At 44.3% G+C, this 25,688-nt stretch overlaps 1 long non-coding RNA gene across 1 annotated transcript; it reads left to right on the forward strand.

Annotated features, from left to right (window-relative positions):
* Positions 1–4,577: 4,577 nt before the first annotated feature.
* On the forward strand, positions 4,578–6,988 carry LOC102475911 (uncharacterized). Its single transcript, XR_334895.3, has 3 exons — positions 4,578–4,816; positions 5,678–5,864; positions 6,188–6,988. It is a non-coding gene; the product is annotated as an uncharacterized LOC102475911 (long non-coding RNA).
* Positions 6,989–25,688: the final 18,700 nt, after the last annotated feature.

Here is a 25,688-nt window from a genome sequence, read left to right on the forward strand (position 1 = left end):
CCTAAAATGTGTAGAATCCTGTTATAATGTAGTCGTATTTGGACATAGTATTTGCTATAAAGTGCCTATATAATTTCTTGGTCTTTCAAAGATATCTCTGCATCAATAATCAGATCATAACAATTCAAATTGTAAATAATATTTAAATTGATACTATATTTTACTTGTATATCTGTATTTCAGTATCCCATCCAAGCATTTCTCAGGAACGTTATTTAAATTACTATATATATAGAAGAAATTGAGTAAAATTGTGATTAATATAAGGTCAATTTCTATCTGTTGCGAGTAGAAGTTTATGTGAACTGCATATTGTCATGTTAACAATTATTATTAAACACTTATTTTCCTCCAATACAGTAAAAATTAATAACAGAGACATATGCAATGAAGTATTTATTCTCTTCCTCTCTCTCTTTCTTTGTCTTTTTTCTCAATCTCTCTCTCTCTGAAATATTTTAATAAGGAAAGAACTGGTAGAGTTTAATCCAGGGTTCACTATTTATTATTTTTGTGACCTTGTACAGATTTTCATTTTCTTTGTCTAAAAAAAAGCAACAAAGTGGACTAATAGTTCAGGGGGTGACTAGTTAGGCCAAATGAGCTAATGAATACAAAAGCATTCAAACCAAAATACAAATTAAATTTCTGTAAACAATAACTGAATACTATGTATGCTATGCTTGGTGCTTTGGAAACTGTACAATAAACAAATACCATTATACAAGTAAGAGATATACCTGCAAAAGATTATGACAATTTCTCTTGTGATATGTTATTGCAGATACCCTTGCTTTGTAAGTTGTTAAAAGATCAGCTGGATTAATTCATGATAATCTGCCTTAATAATATGCCATAATAATAAAAGATTAAATAGGAAGTAGCATTATACATCAATCTTAAAATATTGTAGGTGATTTATAACTTAGATAGTAGTTCCTTTGAAAATGGTTTCTTACCACACCTGACATAAATGATCTCTTTGTTGACACCAAAGAGTGCTCAAATGAATTGAAAGAAAAATAGAAGATCATTGTCAAAGTGTAATTCAGTCAATGCCCTTTTTGTCATTTAATCTGGAACATGGCTTACAAATATCCATTAACTATTCATGTTATCTCCAATTGTATGGTAGAATAGGAGTAGGATCATTAGTACTACAATTTTCACCTATACTAATTAAACAATATTTTAGTCATCTTGGAAAAAAATGTTAGTTCCTTAAAATAATCCAAGAGGTAAACGAGAGCAAAATATATCATCAAATTGTATTTTAATATAGTAACAATTTCCCAAAATTTCTCTGTTTTTCACTTCCCAGGTATGAGAGAAGATAGGAGAAACTTAGAGAAACACATATATTTGATGGTTGGTGTATGCATGCTTGTATGTTGGAATAGGTATGATGTGTGTATGTTGATGTGAATGTATTTTGGTTGGTGACTGTCAGTTTTCATCATTGCTTTTTGTGGGCAATAAAAATGTCAGGGATAAGTGTGAGCCAAAGACACTGAATGTGGGATCTCCCATAGATCTTCTAGGTTCTTCAAAGGATTCTATTCAATTCATGTATTCACTTATTGAATTAACCTTTATGAATCTCATGTCATCCAGTGGTTGCTTTTTCATAAAGTGGAAGCGAACACCCCTGAATAGAACCTCCAGTTTGTATGGGAGAAAATAAGCATAAGCCAGGATGTGGTATAGCCTGGCGTAATGGCATGATGTGCTCCATATTCGAGGTATTTACGGAAAAAAATATAAGACAGTCATTCCCAGAGAGGAAGGAAGCAGAAGTGGAACTGACCAAGGAAGGCTTCTTGAAATATGTGAGTCTAGAAAGTAGTAGGACAAATGGACCTGGGGTGGAAGACAAGAAAGGGCAATGAAGATGGAAGAAATATCTATTGAATAGGGGGATTAATGCAAAGATGTTTCTCTTCATCCTTCCACATTTATTAATTTGCAATAAAGATAAAATTAGGGCCCAAATCTATGTCTTAGTTGCTACACAACTCCTATTTGACTTCTTTACTTGACAATTTGCCCAGAGATGGCATACACAAAATATGTTCTTTATTGAACTAAACATTTTGAGTTGTTAGATACATTTATTTATACTGTTACACAAGCAATTGACTTGAGTGTATAGAATCAAAAACCAGAATGATGAAAATCAGGAAGCCAAGTGATGAAAATCAGGAAATAATACTAATTAGAAAAATGTATTTATGAGCTTCAAATGGATGAGGCTGGGCTTTGCCACAATTAAAATTTTGTTTACTGAGGTTTTAGTCCACCTCACAGTGAAGTGTAAAAATGTCCCAACACCAATGCCACCCTCTGTCCCCACCACACACACACACATACATGGAGATAATGGAACCATACATGAATATCAGAAATAGGGATACGTGCACTAAACTGAGCAAGAGGTACACAGCTGTCAAGCCAAGAATTATTACTCATTGACAACTTTTCTTGTATTCTGCTAATCACTGCAAAATTGTTTCATTTAATTTAATCACTGACTTTAAAAACTTTGAAATCCTTTCTAGGATAGAAGACTTTTTGGAATAGGAACTACATACAAGAACATTTTGTGCATAAATAGCCAAACCCTAGAATACTTGGAGAGGATCTGAAAATTGAATTTGGGCCTTTGATACACTCAACCTGCATACTCTTGAGGCCATTGCCTTCATTCAATTATTTCTTTGGTGTCTCCCAAAACTGCTTCAATGACCAAATCTATTTCTCCTGCTGTTTCTGCAGTGGAGGTATATAATAGTAGAACCAGCAAAATAATGGTGATTTCATTGGCTATGTTCACACTAAGTCTAAAGAAATGTCCATGGAAGAAGGCGGGAGATGAGACCCTCATAGCAAGCCTTTATTAAGTGGATGGTGAGAGGACAGTAGCAAAGATATCATTTTTGTCTTTTGAGCTAATAATCAACTAACTACACTGGTAAGTTTTAAGTGAGTTACATAAGGGTTCACTAGCTGTCACTAGCTTCAAGGTACACATTTTTGTGCTGGGAACACAAGTCCACTCTGCTTTCTCAGTGGTGAGAAAAACCTTGTTAACTTGGTGGCAGGGAGCCTTTCTGTTTAACAAGAGTGACTTTAAGCTTTCTTTGTCTGGGTTTCTTTTCCCCTTTAAGATATTTTCTCTCCAAGAATAACATCTACCAAGATGGGTATAAAGTTAGATGAGTTGTGGACCATTTGAAATACTTTGCTACTACCTGATCTGAGATAAGACAGTTCCCTAAAAATCTCTTTCATGGTGTGTCAAAGAGTCCTCTTGTCTCCTCAGTTAGTTACTCTTTTAAGTGTCTATCTGAAGTTTGAGCAAGAGAGTGAACTTGGAGCCAGAGTCAGAACCCCTGTGCTTCTAGGGACGCTTTGCTGGAGTAACTGGAGTTCTAGAGTGCTGCATGGGGTGGGGGATGGTCCTAAGGTTGTAAGTTTAGGACCCTTTCATGACTGTTTTTGTGAAAATATTTCAGGGTTCCCTCATAATGGAGAAAGGTGAAACTGGAAGAGTGTGTTGGAAAGGCAATTGAAGTCAGAGTCTAAGGAGCCCTGTGTTAGCTACAACTGTATTACTCCGGTAGGGACAGTATCTGGGAGGAGTAGCTTCACTTCTCTGTCTTCAACATACCTTTTTAAAAAGATCCCACCAGGACTAAAAGCCCCATACCTATGAATGGCCTTAGTAGGTAATCTGAGAAATTCCCTTGAGGGATGATGTTGGGAAATCCATTATTAAAACATAATAGCTTAACGTGCAAGAAGTGTATGCTGTTCACACATGGACTGTGGCCTGCAATGTTAGCTTGGAAGGAGGTAGGTGGGCCTGATGACTCAGGGATCAGAGTTCTTGGGCTAGGAATTTCTCCCAATGCTGGCTGCAGACTCTGGACCTGACAGCTTCTTCCGGAGGGGAGGGCAATGCTGCCCTGCCAGATGTTTTGCCCTGAGCTCAGAACCTGCTCTTTCTCTGTCTGGGGAAGACCTCAGGCACTACTTAGAGCTCTCTGGTATATTTATGCAACTGCTCTGGTAAAGAGTTGGAAGAGAGAATGGCTGTCTGGTTGCAAAGGTAAGGTCCACGCTGGCTCCAAAGCTAAAGCAAAAAAGTCTATCCTGAGGACCCAAGAGTTGAACAGCTTAGGACCAGGCGACTTATGGAAACCTTGAGGTCTTTTGTGTTCTGAGGTCCAGGGAAAGTGGAACTAGGAAAGGGAAGAAGGAAGTTCCCGGTGGAGCGTTCTTAGCTCCTCTACCACCTTCTCAGAAGCTCTTACGCTTCAGGACGCTTCAACCTGAGGGCAGATGGTGCGGCTTTGGCTCTCTCCAGAACCTTGGGCCTCTTGGTCCAGCTGCCCAGGAGAGAAACCCAGCGACTGGGGGGTGGGGGGAGGTTTTAAACTGCGGATTGGGAGGAGAACCGGTAGGTAGGCTTGCCTTCTTTCTTTTGTTATGTTATTTTCCTCTTCCCTCTCTTTCTCTTTCCTCTCTTTCTTTTCTAAACCACTGATTCAGTCTCTGCACCTCAAGAACCACCCCCACACACACACACACACACACGCAGTCCAGTGTCGATGTAAGACAGGAAGACGCTGCTCAGGGACTGGTCTGTTGCAGACTATCTTGGGACCCATTAAGAGGTTTTTCAAAGAGCTTCTGTTCGAAGTCGAAATTGGGAATGCCTAGGAGGAGTCTCCAAAAGTGCGCTGACAGCCTGGGACGTGTACACTGGAGATAGCGGCCTTGGCAAGCGGTATAAGACTGCCTTTCGGACCAGGTAAGAAGGTGGACCGAACCGCTGGTGCCTCTCAGCTAGGGGCCCTGGTTGCTACTCTAAGCACCGGACCTAGAACTGGGACTGAAACTCCCATCTCCCACTTCCACCTGCTGGGGCAGCCCGGCTGCTGGAGGCTGGGGCAGCCCGGCTGCTGGAGGCTGGGGCCCTGAGTTTAGGGTTTTGTTCTGCTTCCCTCCCCACCCCAGTCTGAGAAGAGTGAGCCTAGGGCATTCTCCACTCTGGTTTGCAGCTGGAAGAAAAACCTAGCTTTCCACCTTACTAGGAGACCATCGAGGGGCAGTGAGGGAAAATTCTCCGCCCTAAATTGCTCCTAAACCTAGGTGCACCGCGCGCCCTTCCGAGTGGAGCCCGACTAGTAAATGGCCCTACGCTGCTGGCTACGCGAGAGCTGAGGATCTGGCGGTGCCAGCCCTGGGTGGCCAAGCCCTGGCCTCTCTCTCCTCTTTCAGCCAACCCAGCCAAGTGAGAACTCTGGGAGGCCCCTCACCACGAGGTCTTTCTCGATATTCTCTTCAAAGAAGGGCATAAAACCTTCTCATTTGGATTTTTTCTTCTCTGTGGGGACCATTCGCTTTGTTTCTTTTTTCCTTAATCTAACAGCAAATTTGGGATTATTCTAGATTTACCCCATCCCATGGGCTCGCCCAGGCCTCTGCCACCCACAGCCTGCTTGTCTAACGTGTTCCCGAGTCCAGGAAGTTATCCACCTGGACACATCCCAGGTCCAAATCTCTTTCCTTTCCAAGATTTTCTAATTCGCATAGGTCAATTTCTTTTTCTTTGTTTCTTTTTGACTTCTGTCCTTTCTTTTTCTTTCTCCACCCTCCCTCTCTCCCTTAGGTTCTACCTTTTTCCGCCAGTGAAACAGCCAGGTCTAGGCAGATTTGTAACTGTCTCCTGGAACACCGCTTCCGAAGGCTCACCCAAGCCAAAGGCCCTTGGAGATCCAAGCCCAAAGTCTCTGCATGCAAGGCGCTCCGACACGGGTCACCTAGAAGCGTAGAGCCCGGGCGGTAGCCGCTGCGAGGTTGTTCCAGGGCGACTTCCTGGGCGCGCACAGATGGGGGACGCCTCCGGCCGCACGCCGGGCCAGCTGGGGCTCCCGGGAGCCCTGCGCTGATGGATGGTCTCATTTCCTGACTTGATGGGCCGGAACCTGGGATCGCGGAGCCGGAGGGGAGGAGGGTGGGCGCAGGGACTCAGCCGGAGGCCGCATCTGCGGGATGAGCAGCGTCTGCACACGATTTTGGTGGTGGTGGGTGGGAGAAGGGTACATATTTTGGAGAAAAATCCCAAAACCCACTCCGAAAGCAAGAATATCCTTTCTTCTCCTGCCTTTGGTCGGTATAGGCGCGGCGTCCTGGGTGGCCAGTGGACTTCGGAGCTGAGAGCGACGGTGGATCCCTGGAGCGCAGATCGAGGGGCAGCCTCCTCGCCTAGGGCTTCCACTTGAGTCTACACTGCACCTTTTGGCATCCGTTCCCGCTGAAGGCTACAGGAGAACAGGACTCACCCTTCCAACGCCCAGAAACAGGCCCAGGAAGCCGGCAAAACAAAACAGAAAAACCACCCCTCCGTTCTGAGTCCATCCAAAGCCGGCATCTCCTACGGACTGCGAATTTGAGCTTCCGCACAGAATTCGCCTAGAGCTCCGAGGAGCGGTCCCTAGGCGCGACCAGGCCAAGGGCCAGCTCCGTGCGACATCCTGGCTACCTTGTCACCGGGGCTGGGAGGAAGACCACAGGGCAGGCATTGAGAGTCGGGACTGACTAGGGGAGGCTTGTAGAAGGGTGCGTGGGAAAATGCACGTTGGAACATTTGACTCTCCTCTGTTCAAGGCTTCACAGCAAGACCCAAAAAGCCTGCGCTCCCGGGGAGGGTGAGGTGGTTTGTCCCTGTTCGGGCACTCACTCAGAGCTCAGGCGGAACCTCTGGCAGAATCTGAGGGAGTCTGACACGGAGAAGGACCCTGCAAGGCTGAGCTTAGGTGAGAGGAGAGCTTCTGAGCTGGAGAAGAGTCCAGTCACTGGAGGGTTTCCTTTCAGCTTCCTGTCCAGATCTCTTGAACTCGAACTCTGCTTCTGCTTTAAGATCCCGGTTTGAGTTCCAGACCTGAAGGCTGGCGCGCTCTCTCTCTCCCTCTCTCTCATATGTCCTATAGCAAATTAAAATACTAATAAATAAAATTAAATAAATAATTATTTAAGAAAAGTATTCTAGACTGTCCCTGGGAGAGTCCTAAGGTATGGGGGAGGGAGATGGGGGGTAAGGGGGGTTTCAGGGAGTTCCTATTCTTGGTGGCACACTTTGGCAGAATAGCTGCCCAAGCCTGCCTGAGCCGGGACAGCCAGGAAAGCCACAGCTCTCTAGAAGGCAAGGAAACACCAGCAGTTCAGGGCATCCTGACAGTACAGCCCGAAGTCTAAAATATGATTCTTTAGACCAGTAGAATCACCTTCCAGAGACTCAGAGTTCAGGCTCTACCTAGCCCATCTGCATCAGAACCTCCATTTAGCTAGATGTCCAGAGCAGTCCTCAGTAGTGCAGCCACAAGGCAATGCTTTTCCATGCAGAGGCCACATAGGAAGGTCCCGGATTCGAATTCACTTTCTGGGATCTCCCTGTGTTTGCTGGGCAAGGATACCTGCCTTATTCTGGCCTCTCTGGTGGATGGTGAGGGCCTTGTTGAGAGTGCCAGTTGTATTCTCTTATACAGAAGAAATAAGTGAATAAATAAGTAAGTTTTTACGATATCCCAGGACCAGCAGTTGACGTAATGACTATGTCACTGGACTCCCATGTAATTGACCACGATTCGAGTCCTGGACCTGGTAGCTTAAACTCATGCTGGGTGCGTGTGCGTGCGTGTCTAAGACTCCAAGAGGAGATAGAGTAGAAGGAATTGCTGCATGGCCATCCCCCCTGGGGGACAATTTCTCACTTTCTGTCTCTCTGTCTCTCTCTGTCTTTCTAGTGAGGGCACCAGCCCAATAACAAAATCCTCTAAAAAAAAAAAAAATTGATATCCTGGAGGGCCAGCTGATGGTACAGTGGTTAAGGTGGCTATATCCCACATGGCTAACTTTTCAGTTCAAGTCCTGGACCTGGTGGCTTGAAAAAGATGCCAGGTATGTGTGCATGCATGTCCAAGATCCTGAGAGATGTGTGGAAGAGAAGGGATTGCCGCCGGGGAGGTGATTCCTCACTCCTCCATGCCCCTTCTCTCTGTTTCTCCCTGATGCATGCACCCTATAGCAAAAAGTAAATAAATTAATTAATTAAAAGATATTCAGGGAACTTGTGCACATTTATGTTGGAGAAAGTCTGGCCTAATTTAGACTCCAAGTTTAGCCGTTACTAACTAGTTCAACCTTGTGTCGCCTGGGTTTTTCTTTATCACCAGTTAAATGGCAGTTGTTTTGGAGGTACTGGGGAGCTCTCAAGCACCCCTGGACACACTATAGACCAGCACAATTAGAATCTGCAGATGATGGAGTCAGGCAAGAGTATGTCTTCAGTGTCCTCAGGCAATTTAATGGCAGCTAGGGGTGATCATGACAGAATTACTCACTTTACAGATTGGTCAGAATTAGCTGGAAATAAGGCCTAAGTCTTATGCAAGACAATATGTACAATCGTTAAGGCCACTGAGCTCTGTGACCTGGTTCATTCTGACTCCAGCAAATATGGACGAGAGCCAGCTAATTAATCTTGCTGTCCCTCAGTGTCCTTACCTGTAACTAGGAGTTGATAATAGTGCCTACCACAAAGGATGTTGTGAGGATTTAGAATCAAACATGTAAAATCAAATTTAAGATATGTTAGCTCATCAAGTCAAATCCTTCAAATTCACATTTTAAATTATCGGATCATTGGAAAAGTTATGACATACTTTTTGCATAGAAAAACAGAAAAATACGTCATGACTTTTCAAATGACCCAATAAAATGATACAGGGTTCTGACTGCTTTTTTATCTCACTTTAGCCACCCTCTCCCCGGCTACCATCTCTGCCAAGTAGCTCTCTTCCAGAGCATGATGGCTTCTTTTTGCTTCAAACATGTCTATTCTCAAGAATTTACCAAAAATCACTTAGTAATTCAGAATGCCTGATCTTTTGCAAAAGTTGATTTTGCCATCTTCAGTAATTTTGTTCATAGTCTACCAGTTTTAGAAGCAGTATTATGAAGCATGCTCTTAGAAATGACCTTATCAGAACAGCCACATGAGAAGACTTGACCTGGAGATGTAGGTTGAGGATGGAGCTGGTTTTTGCTTATTTAGCAAGTTACGAAGTAGTGCCAGAGAGAACCCTACTTTGGAGTTGGTTCAGAACATGTCAAAATCTCAGCAGCACTGTCCAGTGAAAATGTAGTACAAACCATGTATGCAGTCATATTATTTTAAAGAATTATTCATTTATTTTAATTTATTGTTATTATTATTTTCCAATTTGCTACAGGGTATGCATTCTCACCACAGAGAAAGACAGAGTGAGAGAGTGAGGGAAAGGGAAAAAGCAAGCTTCCAGGTTGAGGACTCAAACAGTGGTTAGCCATATGGGAGTCCAGTGCCCCAATTATTATACCACCTGCTGGCCCTGTAGCCATATTTTAAGCAACAAAAATGATGAGACCAGACAGTGGCCCAGTAGTAAGATGTTCTAAGAGGCAGAGCCACACGTCATAGTTCCAGATTCACGTACAAGACCTCCTGAGTCTGACACACACACATGTACCCATGGTCAGAGGCTGGCTGACAGTGGATTGTATTGTCAAGAGCGTTGGGGAGTTCTCTCTCTCATGAAAGAAATAAATAAATAAGCTTTAAAAAACATAAGAAGGAAAACAAGTAAAATAAAATTTAATAATAGATTTTATTTAACTTAAAATATATATATTCAAAATATTTCAACATCTAATTAAGAACAAATGTAGTAATTAGATAGTTTGCATTTTATTTTTGTAGTAAGTCTTTGAAAACTGGTATTTCTAATATGGAATAACTACATTTCAAGTGCTCAAAAGCTCAAGTGTCTGGTGACTGCTGTATTACACAATGTAGGTCTTGTAAAATCTCTCCAACTGGAAACAAGTAGAACTGAATTTCATTGCTCTCTGGGAAACTGACGTGAAATGTGCAAAACCCAGAAATTCCAAATAGTTTTGCCTTTACAGAGTTTATTAATCTACTTGAATTGCCAAAAAAAATCTATAGATTAGGTGGTTTACACACAGATATGTATTTATTTTAGTTATAGAAACTGGAAATTGGAGATCAGGGCGCTTGCATGGTTGGGTTCTACTGAGGGCTCTTCCCTTGACTTGCTAAATAAGCCATGTGCTGCCTCTGGAATGTGTTCTCATGGTGAAGAGCAAGCTTCAGAGTCTCTTTTTTTGAGGGCACTAATCCCACCGCCACCCTTATAACATCATCTAAATCTAATCATCTCCCAAAGACACCATCTCCAAATACTAGTCCACTTGGGATTTGGGCTTCAACATAAGAATTCTGGGGAGACACAATTCAGTTCATTGCATATCATCTGTTTCTTCATATTTACGTGAGAGGCAGGGGTTATGAGAAATATGAAGAAGGATCAAAAGAGTAGGAGTCTGTCAGTCACGTAGAAGCTATGAGATAGGGGCCATTACATTACTGGTGTAATCATCAACTGGGTTCATGTTTTGCAAGGATGTAGGGGGCCAGATGGGTGCACAGCAGTAATACAACTGGACCCACAAGATAAAGGTCCTCAGTTTATGTTCAGGGACTTCCCTGAGAGCATAGTCCATGCCCATGATCAGGCTGACCAAACCCTGGGGAGGATCATGGCATGAAGACCCTGTTGGGAGTGCCCACTTGTCTCCATCTAATAAAAGAAATAAATAAACTTAATAACAATAACAATTAAAAAGGAATGTTAGTGGACATGTCTTGTTTTGCTCCTTCCCCATCATAGTCATCTATGATTACTTCCTACACTATTTCCCTTGGAGGAAACACTATTCTTAACTCTCATTTCATGGAACACTGGCAATGTGGAATCTGCCATAATTCTTGATTCCAGGATTATGAAGTTTATGAAGGAGGATGAGGTGTTTCCCAGGGATTGTGGAAAATGTATTTTGTTCTTCTCTAGATTTGGCTAAGAAGCTGTAAGCTCCTAGAAAGTAATAATTTAAGCTTCAACCATGAGGAAACAGACTTTCCAGTGACAGAGAAGATCAGAACTAAGAAAAGTCAACACCACAGGGTTTTTATTCCCAGACTCAGTTGCACTTAAAAGCAGTTGTGAGCCAATCCACCTTCCTTACCTTTTTAAAGATAAGAGAGAATGGGACCAGCAGTTAGTGTAATGGCTATGTCACTGGACTCCCATGTAGTCGACTGCGGTTCGAGTCCTAGACCCGGTGGCTTAAACTCACGTCAGGCACATGTGCGTGCATGCCCAAGATCCCGAGAGGAGAACGGAAGAGAAGGGGTTGCGGCATGGCCATCCCCCCGGGGGGTGACTTCTCGCTTTCTATCTCTCTGTCTCTGTCTTTCTGGCGAGCACACGTGCCCTATAGCAAAAACCTCTAAAAAAAAAGATAAGAGAGAGCTATGTGGTGCATTGATATTGCTTACTAGAAGCCAGATACCACAGGGTGACCATGGTTCAAGTCTCCAGCTTGGTTGGCCTGAAACACAACAGGTATGCACATTACTGCCCAGGGTCCAGTGGGCTGGGGGACTAGAGGAAGAGGATAGTGGACTGGCCAGACCCTGGGGAGGATGTTCATCTCTCTCTCATTCTCACAGGTGTGTGCATGTACTCTATCCTGAATAAAAAAAAAAAGAAAAAGAAAAAGAAAAAGATGGGAAAGGAAGAGAAAAGAAATCCATTTTGTGGGTTTGTAGTTATACAACTTGGACCAGGGTGGCACTTTGCATTTTTGTTGGGCACCTTGTACTAGCTTTCAAGCATTATTATTTTAAAAACAACATACCAGCAGACAGTATAACAGTTATGTCACTGGACTCCCACATGGCCGACCACAGTTCAAGTCCCAGACCTGGCAGCTTCAAACTCACACCAGGTGCGTGTGTGAGTGCGTGTGCACAAAATCCCTAGAAGAGAGCAGAGGAGAAGGGATTGTGGGATAGCCAGTCCCATGGTGAAGGTGGTGGTGGTGGTGGTGATTTGTCACTTTCTCTCTCTCTCTCTCTTTCTCTAGTGTGTGCATTTACCTTATAAATAATAATAATAAAAGAACTGGCAGCTTCAAACTCACACCAGGTGCGTGTGTGAGTGCGTGTGCACAAAATCCCTAGAAGAGAGCAGAGGAGAAGGGATTGTGGGATAGCCAGTCCCATGGTGAAGGTGGTGGTGGTGGTGGTGATTTGTCACTTTCTCTCTCTCTCTCTCTTTCTCTAGTGTGTGCATTTACCTTATAAATAATAATAATAAAAGAAACCTCTCAGGACCAGCAGTTAGCATAATGACTATGTTGCTGGACTCCCATGTAGTCGACCACGGTTCGAGTCCCAGACCCAGTGGTTAAACTCACACCGGGCACATATGCGTGCGTGCCCAAGATCCCGAGAGGAGAATGGAGGAGAAGGGATTGTGACGTGGCCATCCCCTCTGGGGATAAATAAATAAATAAATAAAAAATAAATAAACTCCCTAAAAAATTAATAGTAGAATATGTAAACTTGAAGGTAGCAGGCCATTTGGGGATCCTGTTTCTTAAGAATTTCCCAGGTACAACCTGTAGTCTAATGTATCTTGGCAATTGGAGATTTGCTAAAAGATCAAGACCTGGTCATGGCAGTGGCGGTGCAGAGTAATGCAAGGATCTGTGATGCAGAACCCACATGAGAAGTTCCCTGGTTGGTGACCAGATGAAACCGAGCAAGGATCCCCTAATGTATTTTCTAAGGTTCTTTTTTTTTTGGAGAGGTTTTTGCTATAGGGCGCGTGCACTCGCCAGACAGACAGAGAGAAATCGAGAAATCACCTCCCAGGGGGGATGGCCACGCCGCAGTCCCTTCTCCTCTGTTCTCCACTTGGGATCTTGGGCACGCACGCGCACGTGCCCGGTGTGAATTTTAAGCCACCGGGTTCGGGACGCGAACCACGGTCTACTACGTGTGAGTCCAACGACATAGCCATTATACTAACTGCTGGTCCCCTAAGGTTATTGAAATATAAGGTCCATTTACATTATAATGGCCCAGAGTAAGAAGTAAGTTTTCAGACTTTTGGTTATGATAATGACCAACATTTGCTGTTTGACCTAAAACTCTCACTTAAAGGAAAGATAAGGTTTTCATTTCAATATGTAAAATGTTTTACAGGCTGGAAACGGTTGGTTGTGAGCTCAGACTCCAGGTTGAATGGCTCCAGACAACTGAAGAGAAATTTGATTATCTAAGGCCTCCCCAGTCAAAAATGCCCATGATGATCATGCCCTCTTGAACCAATCACTGAGCTGATCATGTGCCTAGGACCTCTGCCCCTAATTTTGCCCTTAAAAATGCATGTTGGTAGCATCTCAGGGAGACTGGGTCTTTTCAGCCTGAGCTGCCGGCTCCCCTTGCTTTGCGTTTTGCAATAAAGCTGTACTTTCCTTCATCACACCATGTGCCTATGGTTTGGTTCTATAGCACTTGGGCGAGCAAATCTGATTTGAGTTTGGTAACACAGAGGCTTCTCCTTATGTCCTGGGTAGTGTTAACCATGATCTGGACTGGTTCAGGCTGGAAGGATCATGGCATGAGTATCATGTTGGCAATGCTTGTCTCTCTCTTTCTCAGAAGAAATAAAATACACTTTAAAAATTCATTCTCAGAAGAAATAAAATACACTTTAAAAATTGATGATCTGAAAATGATATGATAGTTGTACTTCTTACAGCCTAATAGCTCCATGCAATTGCTGCTAAAAGGTTGCTCACTATCTCTCTCTAATAGAATAAAATTTGAAATATGCCTTGATGGGAGTATAAATGAACACAGATACTGCTCCTTTTTATGTGGCTGTCATAATATGTGGAGGGCACTGCATATGGAAGCCATCTTGAGCTATCCGCCATCTTGAGCTATCCACCATCTTGGAAACCATTAGGTTTCACTTCCTCACTGAGCAAACCATTTCTCAGAAATCATGTGACCAACTGTTCTCCCCATGGGGCAGTTAGGTTTCTAGGCAACGGGAGAGATCCACCCACAACCATGATTGGTTCATACTGTTCTATCTCATTTGCATTTCGAGCAACCAATCAGTGCCCACCAGCTTATATATAAGCTTGTAATTCTTCCTCAATAAACGGAAGACTTGATCAGCACTTCGTATTGTCTTCACTCTGTGTGTGTGTGTGTGTTTGTCCCTTCTCTCACTCCCTCCCCCAGGAAACCTGTTCGACTGTCCTGCGGGTCGGGACAATAATACATTTCACACACCTATGACTGTGCCATCCTAGCACTATATTGTGCTTATTTTTCTGTTTTCCCTGCTACAGAGAATTTGAGCGCAAGAATCACATATAATACATTTCTTTATCTCCAACTTAAGTTCTAGAACAGCAGGGGTATAAAATAAGGTTGCCTGAATTCACACTTGTCTATCATGCTGCGTTATTTTCAGGAGTCACTAATGCCAACGTGTACATGAAGTTAAATTCTCTGCAATCATCAGCTTTCAAAAGTGGCACCATGTTACCAACCATGAAAGCCCACTATATAAACTGTATAGGTGCTTACCAGACAGTTCAGAGCAATCTGTGTAATGCAAGATCCACTTAACTTTGAAAGGCCTGAATAAAGTGTGAGTTTGAGACTTTGTTTATGTTCCACATCCATCAGAGACACTGCCTAGAAAGCAAGTCTTAGTTTATAGTAAATTATGATGTTGCAAAGAGTTATAAATTTTATAATGTGACCCTTATAAGGTCTAGAGGAAGGGAAAAGAAACATGGCAGAAACATTCCCGCCAGCAGGAACTTTCTTGTTGTCCACAGCTGGCCCGCCATCACCAATGGACTTTCCTGCCCTTCAGCATTTGGCGCACCCACCAAAGTTGAACAGAAACAGTGAACTTCATTGGCCAGAAAAAGACCCATGGCGAGCACCTATTAGACAACAGCCCTATAAAAACAAGCAGCACTCACCCTGGGTGTGACTCCCTGGGCCTCTAACCAGGCCAAGGCAGAGGGACCTCACTGGAGAGCACAGTATAAATTATGCTGGTTTTATTAATCCTCAAAGCCTGACTCTGGTATTTTCACCTTTGCTGCCTCTGACTTCGCCACCACTCCCAAATCAAACCTAACATCTGGTGCTGAAACCTGGGAGGGGCTGGAAGCCTCTTGGTTAGAGCCCCTCCATCAGACCTCTCACGGGGTCATCCGGCTGAGAAGGTAAGTTACCCCAGCCCTGTTTTTCGGACCTCCAGAATGTTTCTGTCTGTAGTCATGGCTGTGCCAGGAACACACCCCATCCATTCCGGGTGCCCCAGGGGTACCCTAAGGATCCTCTCATCTTGGGGGTGCCTAGTCAATAATTTCCTTTACCCTCCTATCCGTGGAGAGATTATACCCAAGGGGGATGCCTCTCAGCTCATTCTCTCTACCCGAGGTCTAATCCATCATGGGGTCTGCTGCTTCCAAACCTGATCCAAAAACACCTTTAGAATGTGTCCTCCATAATCCAAACGCTGCCTGGTATTCCTGTAGACCATGGCTTGGCCCAAATATTTACTAAACAATAAATCAATCTGGCTTCCCAAGGAAACTTTTTTTTTATAATTATTTATTTAATTTTATTTATTCATTCATTTATTTTTAATTTGACCAGAGAGAGACAGAGAGAGAGAGAGAGAAAGGGAAAGTGAGAAAGCAAGCCACGAGGTTTGGGGACTCGAAACCTGGTTGGCCATGTGGGAGTATCCAGCTCCTTAACCACCACGCCACCTGCTGGTCCCAAGGGCACTTTTGATTTCAATGTCTTGCTAATCTTACCAGTTTTTGTCAGAGTAACAGCAAATGGACAAAAATCCCATATGTTCAGGCTTTTTGGTATCTGCGCTCTCGCCCCCACCTCTGTATTACCTGCTCTCCCTCCCAGATTCTGCTTGCTAAGGCAGGCAAGGGCCAAAAACCTGCTTCTAGCTTTTACAAGGAAACTTCTAAAGCCCTTGAATCCTCTGCTCTTACTGTTCTCCTGGAATCTCTCTCCTCTCTGCCGGGACCCCCCTCCTGACACCCCATTAAACTTTCCCGAACCCTCTGTCCCCCCACCTCCCGACCTCGAAATCCTCCCCACCCCCCTCGGCCAACAATTTCTCTGTCCTCCCCCATTGCTGGCTGTACATGCTTGAATGACCCGCCCCCCACCCCAGGTCATGGCTCCCTACAGGAGGTGGCTGGGGCTGAGGGAGTCCTTTGAGTCCATGTTTCTTTTTCCCTTGCAGATCTGTCTGCCATTAAAAAGCACTTGGGCTCCTTCTCTGCCAACCCCACCCAATTTATCAAGGAATTCAGATATCTCACACAGGCCTATAACCTCACCTGGCATGACGTTCACGTAATTATGACATCCACCATGGTGGCAGACAAGCGTGACCGGGTATGAGCGGCGGGAAGAGAGTACGCTGATAGGGCCCACATGGCGGATGCCATCGTGGCGGTATGTACCGAGGCAATCCCCGCAGTTGATCTTGGCTGGAGATATCAGGAAGGTGACCCTGGCCGCCGGTGACTGGACTACATATTACAATACCTTAAGGCAGGAATAGAACCAGCAGTCCAAAAGGCAGTAAATTATGACACATTGCGAGAAGTCACCCAGGGTCAAAAAAAAAATCCAGCCATGTTTTTGAGCTGCCTCACTGAGGCTATGCAACTCCATACCTGACTCTCCCTAGAAAATCCTGTCGGGGCAGTTGTTCTGGCCACCCATCACCCATCCCAGTCAGCCACTGATAACAAGAGAAAAAAAAAACTCAAAAAGGCTAAACAAGGCCCTCAGACCCCCATAGGAGACCTGGTAAATATGGCAATTAAAGTTTTCAATTCCCGAGAGGAGGACGCTAAAGTAACTCGTCACAAACAGGCCAAACAAATGGCTGCCATGCAAGCCCAAGCCCTGATGGCGGCCGGCATTTCAGAAGTAGGTCCCTAGATGCAGTCTTCCCCTGGAAAACTGTTTCAAATGTGGCAAGCCAGGCCACTGGTCCCGTGATTCCTGGATCCCAGGCCACCTACTAAAATTGGTCACTGGGGCTCTGACTGCCCCAAAAGAGGGAAATGAAATCCACTCCCAACACCTCCACGCTGAGAGGAAATCCACCACCCCGATTTCGACCTGGCCATGATGGGATTGGCTGAGGATTAACGGCCCCCAGACTCAACCACCCCAGTTACCCTCGCCAAGCCCAGGGTCCAGCTTCAGGTGGCGGGTAAGTCGTTCACCTTCCTGGTAGACACGCAGGCTACCTACTTCATCCTCCCAACATACCCCAGTTCCTTATTACCTTCCCAGGTCTCTATTGTGGGTATTGATGACCAGCTTCGTGTCCTCTCTCTACCAAACCCTTAGTTTGCTGCCTCGGAAAAATGTACTTTACCCACTTCTTTCTTTTCATTCCCACATGCCCCACACCCCTCCTAGGCCGTGACATCCTTGAAAAGTTACACATCACCCTTCAATTTAACTCCTCCCCCTTCCTTGGCCTCCTCTGCCAGGCAGCCTGTTGCCCCACCAAACTTAATTCTCAAGACCAGGTCAATCCCATAGTCCCAACTCTTAAAAAACCTTCTTCTTTCCCTCATAGCAGAAGCCTATGTCATCTCTACTCTACCCCTATAATTATTCGTTCAGGTCCTCTCCGTAACACTAGCCCTAATTTTCTCTGTTGGACTAGCTGCAGTGGCCCCACAGGAATGGGTGTTGTGGAAAAGGCTTTTGCTAGCAGTGTTATACCTCTTACTCATGGGAATCACAGTAAGTCTAAAATGTCTGGACTGGCTAACCAAGGCTGCCTCCTCCCCACCTGGTTAGCCATGCCCGGACTCCTCTTCCTTCTCATGGCCTTTGGAATAAACTCTGCCTTGACAGTTACGGAGTGGGAATTCCAGGTACAACACACATGAGGTGATCAAGGTATTATCAATAAGACTGCTTGGGACAGGTGCTCCTCATCAATCATTCTGCAGTTCAACCATTCGGGGTACCTTAGCAGCCCTCTGGTCAATCTTTGGCCCCCTCAGGACCCCCATGACCTATAACCCAGTCACATTTACCATCAGGAACCCGTCCGTCTCTTTCTGGCTGTCCGCCCAACTGGCAGGTATCTGACCTGGGGGTATTACAGAAATACTTAAAGTTTATCATAGCCTGCTTCCTACACAACCAATCCAGAAAATTTTGGCCCCAGTAATTTCTCCCTCTCCTATCCCAAGCCCCAAAGTGCCAACTTTAATCAACTCTACTTTTCATTTTCTGGGCTCCCTGGACCCCACCTAAAATAACTCTTGCTGGCTCTGCCTTCCACTGTTAAGACAGGTCATAGTCACCATTCTGGTACCACCTTCATTTCAGGTCAACTATACCTCTACCCACAATGTCACTACCTCTCCACAGTTCTCCAATGTCTCTCCTCTACACATCTACACTCACCTTGGCTCCCAATGCCTCTTCCCAGTGTCCTCTCCACCCACCGCTGAGATTTTCATCCTCTGTAGAGGCACTGTGTTCTCTTGCTCACAGCTCTATACACAGCTCTCTTTTAAGATCCTTGCTCCTCCCATTTCTAAGACTTATCATATTCCTATGTCTAATCCTGGCCTTTGCACCCTGTGTTTTTATGCTTTCTCAGGGAATGTGCATCCATCATCGCTCGAGTGGCAATTAATCAGAATCTCCTGCACCACTACGCACCCCTTCCCCAAGACCCTCCGAACAGAGGGCCCCAGATCAACGCCACTTAACAACATGAAGCAGCCAGAGCAGTCATCATCCCTTATCCCTTTAAGGTCAGAATGTAAGGTCTGGGGGAAGGGAAAAGAAACATGGCAGAAACATCCCCTCCAGCAGGAACTTTCTTGTTGTCCACACCTGGCCTGCCATCAGCAACAGACTTTCCTGCCCTTCAGCATTTGGTGCACCCACCAAAGTTGAACAGAAACAGCTTACTTCATTAGCCAGACTAGGACCCCTGGCGAGCACCTATTGGACAATGGCCCTTTAAGAAGGAGCAGCATCAACCCTGGGTGTGACTCCCTGGGCCTCTGGCCAGGCCAAGGCAGAGGGACCTTACCTGAGAGCGCAGAATAAATTATGCTGGTTTTATTAAACCCCAAAGCCTGACTCTGGTATTTTCGCTTTTGCCACCTCTGACTTCGCCACCACTCCCAGATCAAACCTAACAACCCTGTACTCTTTCTTCCTATGAGTGTTCTTGAGTTTAGGATGTAAATAAGCTCAAGCTAATCAGTTGCTTGTATTATTTAAAAAACAAAACAAACAAACAATGTAAATTATTGACAACTTGTAACCTTCCTTTCTTGGCCGCCATTTTGGTGAGCACATTTCTAGGCAACCAGCAGTCCATGTCACCCAGGTGACTCATGTTGAGCCCTGACTCAAATAAATGGCTTTTATTTCATATTATGTCTCAGTCTTACTAGGAAGCAGAAAAGGGTGTATCAGCTTCAGCTAGGTTGGGGGGCGGGGAGCCTCTAAGGGGAGGTGTTGACCAACCTGATCTAGAAGGTGTGAAAGGCAGACTCTGTGAGGAGGATTTTCAAATAGCAGAAGGAACTGCATCAAAGCCCAGGAATAAAAGGGTACGAAAATTTAGGGGAGTTGGAGGTTATTGGGGTCAACCAAAATGTGTGTGTAAAGCAGTGATTCCTGACCTTGAGCGAGCAAGTATCAGAATCACATGAAGGGTTTGTTAAAATAGAGAAAGCTGAGCCTCACCCCCAGAGATCCCAATTCAATAGAACTTGAGTGCAGCAAGGAAATTTGCATTTCTAATAGGTTCTTAGGTGAATTTGCATTCCTTTTTTTTTTTTTTTAATTTCCCAGAGTATGCACTGGGGGGAGAGAGAGAGAAAAATAAAGAAACACCTCACAATCCCTTCTCTTCCACCTCCTCATCTTGTCAGGATTTGGGGTACACATACTTATGTCCCAGCATGTTTCTTTCTTTCTTTTTTTTTTTTTTTCTTACTTTATTTCGGAGAGGTTTTTTTTTCCCATTTATTTCTTTATTTTAGAGAGATTTTTTCCCATCAGGTTTTTTTCTTTTTTTTTTTTTTTTTTTTCTTTCTTTATTTCGGAGAGTTTTTTTTTTTCCCATTTATTTCTTTATTTTAGAGAGATTTTTTGCTATAGGGCATGTGTGCTTTTCCAGAGAGACAGGAAGAGATGGAGAAAGACGGAGAAAGAGAAAGTGAGAAATCATCCCCACCCCATTCTCCTCTTAGGATTTTGGGCTTGCACACACAAACACCTGGAGTGAGTTTCAAGCTGCTGGATGCCGGACTCAAACAACGATTGGCCATGTGGGAGTCCAACACCTTACCCACTATGCCACCTGCTGGCCCCACTCCTGGCATGTTTCTTAAGCTGTCAGGGGACAGGTTCTAACTGTGCAGTGGGCAATGTGTGATCTGGACCCTTTAACTACTTAGCCCCAGAAGCAGCTGTAAGAATCTGCATTTCTAATAGGTTCCTAGGTAGTGTTGATTCTGTAGGTCCAGAGACCACACTTTAAAAAACTCTGACTTAGAGGGAGGAGGCTAGTTGTTTAGAGAAAGATACCATCTCAGCTCCTGTATGACTGCATGCTCAGCCTTGATGCAGGGAGACAATTGGGGAAAGAGGGCCCCAAGGAGCTTTTAGTTTTCATAATACCATGTGGAACAAATAGTGTGGGGATTTTTGTATGGCTTCCCAAGTCCAGGGGAAAGTAAGCAAATACCTTTCCTTTCCTTGTGCTCAAGATTGCCTTCTTGTTCTTGTTCTTTAGGGGAGCCTGGTGTAGATAAAATGAATTTTTTCTATTTTGGTCTTGACATGAGAAGAAGCCAAGAAAATGTACACAGTGATTTTGAGAAAAGCCACAAAGTTGCAAAATGAGAATGTTCTGACGAAACAGGCCAATTTGAAGTTCAGCAGCACAGCAACCATTTGAAATTCAGGACAGCAACCATTTGAAATTAAGAAAGGCCTCTGATGAGAACAATCTGACCAAGAGCTGGGTCATGGGAAGGTCTTTTTGAGGAGTGGCCAGATGAGAAACCAGGAATCAGGGTAATTGATCAAAGGAAAATAATTGATTTTGCTTGATTGTAGTGAGGAATGATTTACATGTGCTTGTATCTCCTATGTAGAAATACTGTGCACATGTTGAACTTTTTGAGACAGCTTGGTGGTACTTGCTGTCTCTCAATAACCTGGTTGCAGGAAACTCCTTTCTCCAGCTCTACCTCTTATCTCATTGACTGCGAGAAAAAGATGAACTGTTTGCTAAGAACACCGAGAACGCGGAGAACCAAAAGTTGATGACCCACAAAAGTTATAGAACTATTTCTAAACTTGATTTAGAATTTGAGGGCAGCATAACTAGAAGGAACCATAAAGTGAAATTCTCCAGCCCAGTTATTATTCTGAAGAGGAAACTGAGTCCGTGAGGGATCAAGTGCTGGAATACAACAACACTGCTTACAGCTTTTGTTGCTGGTTAAAATTTGGCATTCGTTTCTGTGAATACTTGAGAGGCAAAACGAAGAGGGAAAAATGGAGCTTTTTTAGCTGTATGTGAGCACAAGGAGTGGCCAAGAGCTAACAAGCTCACAACCAACTCCCAGGATAGATATCCAGCACATTATATACCATTACACTTCTTGTTTATCTCTTGTTATCTGTACTGTCAATCTAGCTAGTTCAGTGTAACTCTTACTCTCCTGATCTTCCCAGAATTGTCCTTTCACATGACAGTTATGACCCTTTTTTTTGTTCTTATGGTGACATTAAATCTGTTCATTTAGACATGTCACATAGATTGATAGATTAAGAAAAACTAGAATATTTTTAAGAATTATTTATTTCATTTTACTTATTATATTTTTAAATTGCTATAGGCGATGTGCACTTGTCAGAGAGTAAGAGAGGCAGAGAAAGAGAGAGAGAAAGTGAGAAAGCAAGACACCAGGTGTGGGACTTGAACCATTGTTAGCCATATGGGAGTCCAGCACCTTAACCACCATACCACGCCGACAACGTATTTTCTTTAAGCTATACAGTTTAACCAGACAATCTAAACATCTGCAACTATTATGTTAATGATAACATTATTGTAATTTTCCAATTTAACCTGTTACATTGTGACTCTTGAGCAAACATTCCCATCACCTAAGATTTCTTGCCTGGGGGTGGCAGGTGGTATGGTGGTTAAGGCACTGGACTCCTACACGCTTGATCACAGCTCGAGTCCTGGACCCGAAGGTTTGCTTTCCTACTTTCCCTATCCCTCTCTCTCTGGTAAAATTAAATAATGATGATGATACTAAATAAAATGCAATCATTCTTAGAAAAAAAAAAAAAAAAGATTTCTTGGCTAGGACTCTGTTCCTAGGTGTATTCTTGTGACCAATGTCTAAAGTAAGTGGTTTAAGTTTCCTCTTTTAAGCAACAGGTTTATTTATGACCTAAGTTGTTATAATAGTTACAGATTACATTAGCTACAGAAGCTACAAGCACCAGTTAACCTTTAAAATGTAACAAAGAGGGATAAAGTAAAACAGGGTTAAAAATTGCTTTTCCTCTTATATTTTTTTAAATGATTTTTGAGAGATTTTTTTCCATAGGGTCCATACATTCCCCAGAGGAACAGAGAGAGACAGAGAGGGAAAGTGAGAAATCACTCCCCACGAGAAATAGCCACACTGCAATCCCTTCTTCTCCATTCTCCTCTCGGGATTTTGGGTATGCACGCACACGTGCCCACTGTGAGTTTGAAGCCACTGGGTCAAGGACTCAAACCATGGTCAACCATGTGGGAGTCCAGTGCCTTAACCACCTGTTACACTTTCATATTCCCATCAGTAGAAGTGAGATAGGGCTGTGGAGCCAGCAAATGGTATGGTGGTTAAGGCGCTGGACTCCCACATGACTAACCATGGTTCGAGCCCTGGACCTGGAAGCTTGAAAATCACACTGATGCCTGCACATGCTGAGCCCAAAATCCTGAGAGGAGCGTGGAGGATAAGTGATTGTTGCATGACCATCACTCGCTCCCCCACCCCCAGCAAGTGACTCCTCAGTTTTCTTTTCTCCATCTCAGGAGAGTACACATGCCCTACCTTACCAAAATAAATAAAATAAAATAAAATAAAATAAGTGCGTGCGTGCCCAGGATCCCGAGAGGAGAAAAGAGGAGAAGGGATTGCGGCGTGACCATCCCCCCTGGGGGGTGATTTCTCGCTTTCTGTCTCTATGTCTCTCTCTGTCTGGTGAGCGCACGCACCCTACAGTGAAAATCTCTCCAAAAAAAGAAAAAAAAATTAAAATGTGGTTGGGCACATAACTCACTGTGCTTCTGGCAAGATTCCCCTGTGCTTGCCTATTCCTCAACACAGCCACAGTTCCACCATCTGAACACTCGCCAATTGTTCTTGTGTGTCTTTTACCTCTGCATCACAGATCCAGGGACCCCAGACGCTCAGGAACAAGTCATACATGGGGCTTTAAAAAGTTCATGGAAAATGCATAATGTGGAAAAATGATGTATGGATTTCAAAGTTTTTCTGTACCAACTAAACTCATTTATTAATTTTACTTTTTTTTCCCAGAAATCTTCTGAAGTCCCCTCATATGGCTCTGGAAATCCGCTTAATGAGCTCATTTGCCATTCCTCTTATCCTCTGAAATTCATGATCACTCATCAGCAAAATCCCCTAAATCCTCAGCCTCTTCTCTGAGAATCTCTCTCACCTGCTTGCTCTGCCTCGGATCTGGTCTCCTATAGAGGACACTGTTTTCTGTGCAGCCCTCTATGGGGGAACTGTCACCTCCCAAGCTGGATCTGAAGATGGTGTGTCCTGTGGCCCCTCATTGCTCTTTCCTCAGACCATGTTCTTCTTCTTCCTCTTTGAAACCACTGCTCTCCCAGCTTGGAAATGGTTATCCCTGAACTACACCTCCACTGCAGACAGCCATCCATCCAATTGAGGATCCCGCCTCGCTGTCTGAATATGTCAGCTACTGACTGGCGTCACTCTCTGTAATAGTCTTCCTCCTCTTGGTGGCTGCAGTATCTGTAGAGATGACGCCTAACACTGGAGCCCACAGTCCATCTGTCACTTGCCCTGAGGCCCAGTATCCTCCCCAAACTTTTCTTCTTTTCACTTCATAGCTCTTTTGTTTTGCTTTTGTTTTTGTTTGAGGAACCATGTGCTTGCCAGAGAGACAGTAAGAGAAGGAAAGCGAGAAAGTAACCCCGACAGGGTTTAGTCCTGCTGCCATCCCTTAGCTTCCATCTCCCTCTCCTTTGGGATTATGGGTATACACACGTAAGTACCCAGCAGGCTTTCCAAGCTGCCATGTCTAGGACTCCAACTCTGCAGTTGGTCACATGGGCTCCAGCTCCTTAACTGTCATGTCACTGGCTAGCCCAGCATAGCTCTGTTTAAATAATAATAATAAAATAATAATAATGATTATTTTCTGAGAGAGAGGAGAGGTGGCCCGATGCAGTGGTACAGGGATAATGTAGCACTCCACAGTGTCGAGGTCACATGGGAAGGTCCTGGGTTCTCAGTCTGGGGTTCCCTGTGCACACATGCCCATCATCTTGCTTGACTGAGGCTGGGGGTTGAGCATGGCATAAAGACCCCGTCAGGGGTAACTTTCTCTCTTTCTCTGACTTTGTCATGGAAAAAATTAATTCTTTATTTTGGGGGGGGAGGGAGAGGTTCTTGTTCTAGGGCACGTGTGCTTGCCAGAAAGACAGAGACAGAAAACGAGAAATCACCCACGGTGGTGGTGGTGGTGGTAGGGGGGGTGGCCATGCCACAATCGCTTCTCCTCCATTCTCCTCTCGGGATCTTAGGCATGCACGCACACATGCCTGGTGTGAGTTTTAAGCCACCAGGTCCAGGACTTGAATCGTGGTCAACTACATGGGAGTCTAGTGACATAGCCATTATGCCAACTGCTGTTCCCGGAAAAAAAATTAATTCTTAAAAAGGGAACAGAAGGACCCCCAACAGTGTCTCCTCTTGCCAAAACCTGCCCCCAGCCTTCTAGGCCAGCTAAGATCACATGTGACCAGCACACTCAGATCAGCCCAGGGTCTGGACCCTGAGCCTTCCCATATGGCTCTAGTATCACACTGCATGGCTCTTTGAAATAAATGTCTACAGTCACTACCGCCATGTTTTTTGCTCCTATTCTCTGAACTCCACCTTATTTGGGCTTTTATTCACACACTATATCTGAGCTGGTCTTTGTGGGGTGTGGTAGCCTTTGATGTGTCAACTCAGGGAAAGTTATTCAATAAAACAGTTATCTAGGTGTTGTTGTAAAGGTATTTTATACCTGTGATTAACGTCTATTATCAGCTGACTTTAAGCATGAGCAATAGTTTAGATATTTTGGTGGGCCACATTCAATCAGGTCAAAGGTTCAAGAAAAGACCGAAGGATTCACTGGAGAAGAGTGATATCTGCCTGTGGACGTGACCTTCAGCCTAGGCCTGAAAGTTCTAGTCCCAGTCCATCTTTCCCAATGAACTGCCAATGGAAGTTGGATTTATCTACCTTCATAGTCACAGAAACCAGTTGTTGTCATTAAT

The sequence above is a fragment of the Tupaia chinensis genome, unplaced genomic scaffold (assembly GCF_000334495.1).
Source record: "Tupaia chinensis unplaced genomic scaffold, TupChi_1.0 Scaffold000305_1, whole genome shotgun sequence".
Lineage (NCBI taxonomy): Eukaryota > Metazoa > Chordata > Mammalia > Scandentia > Tupaiidae > Tupaia > Tupaia belangeri.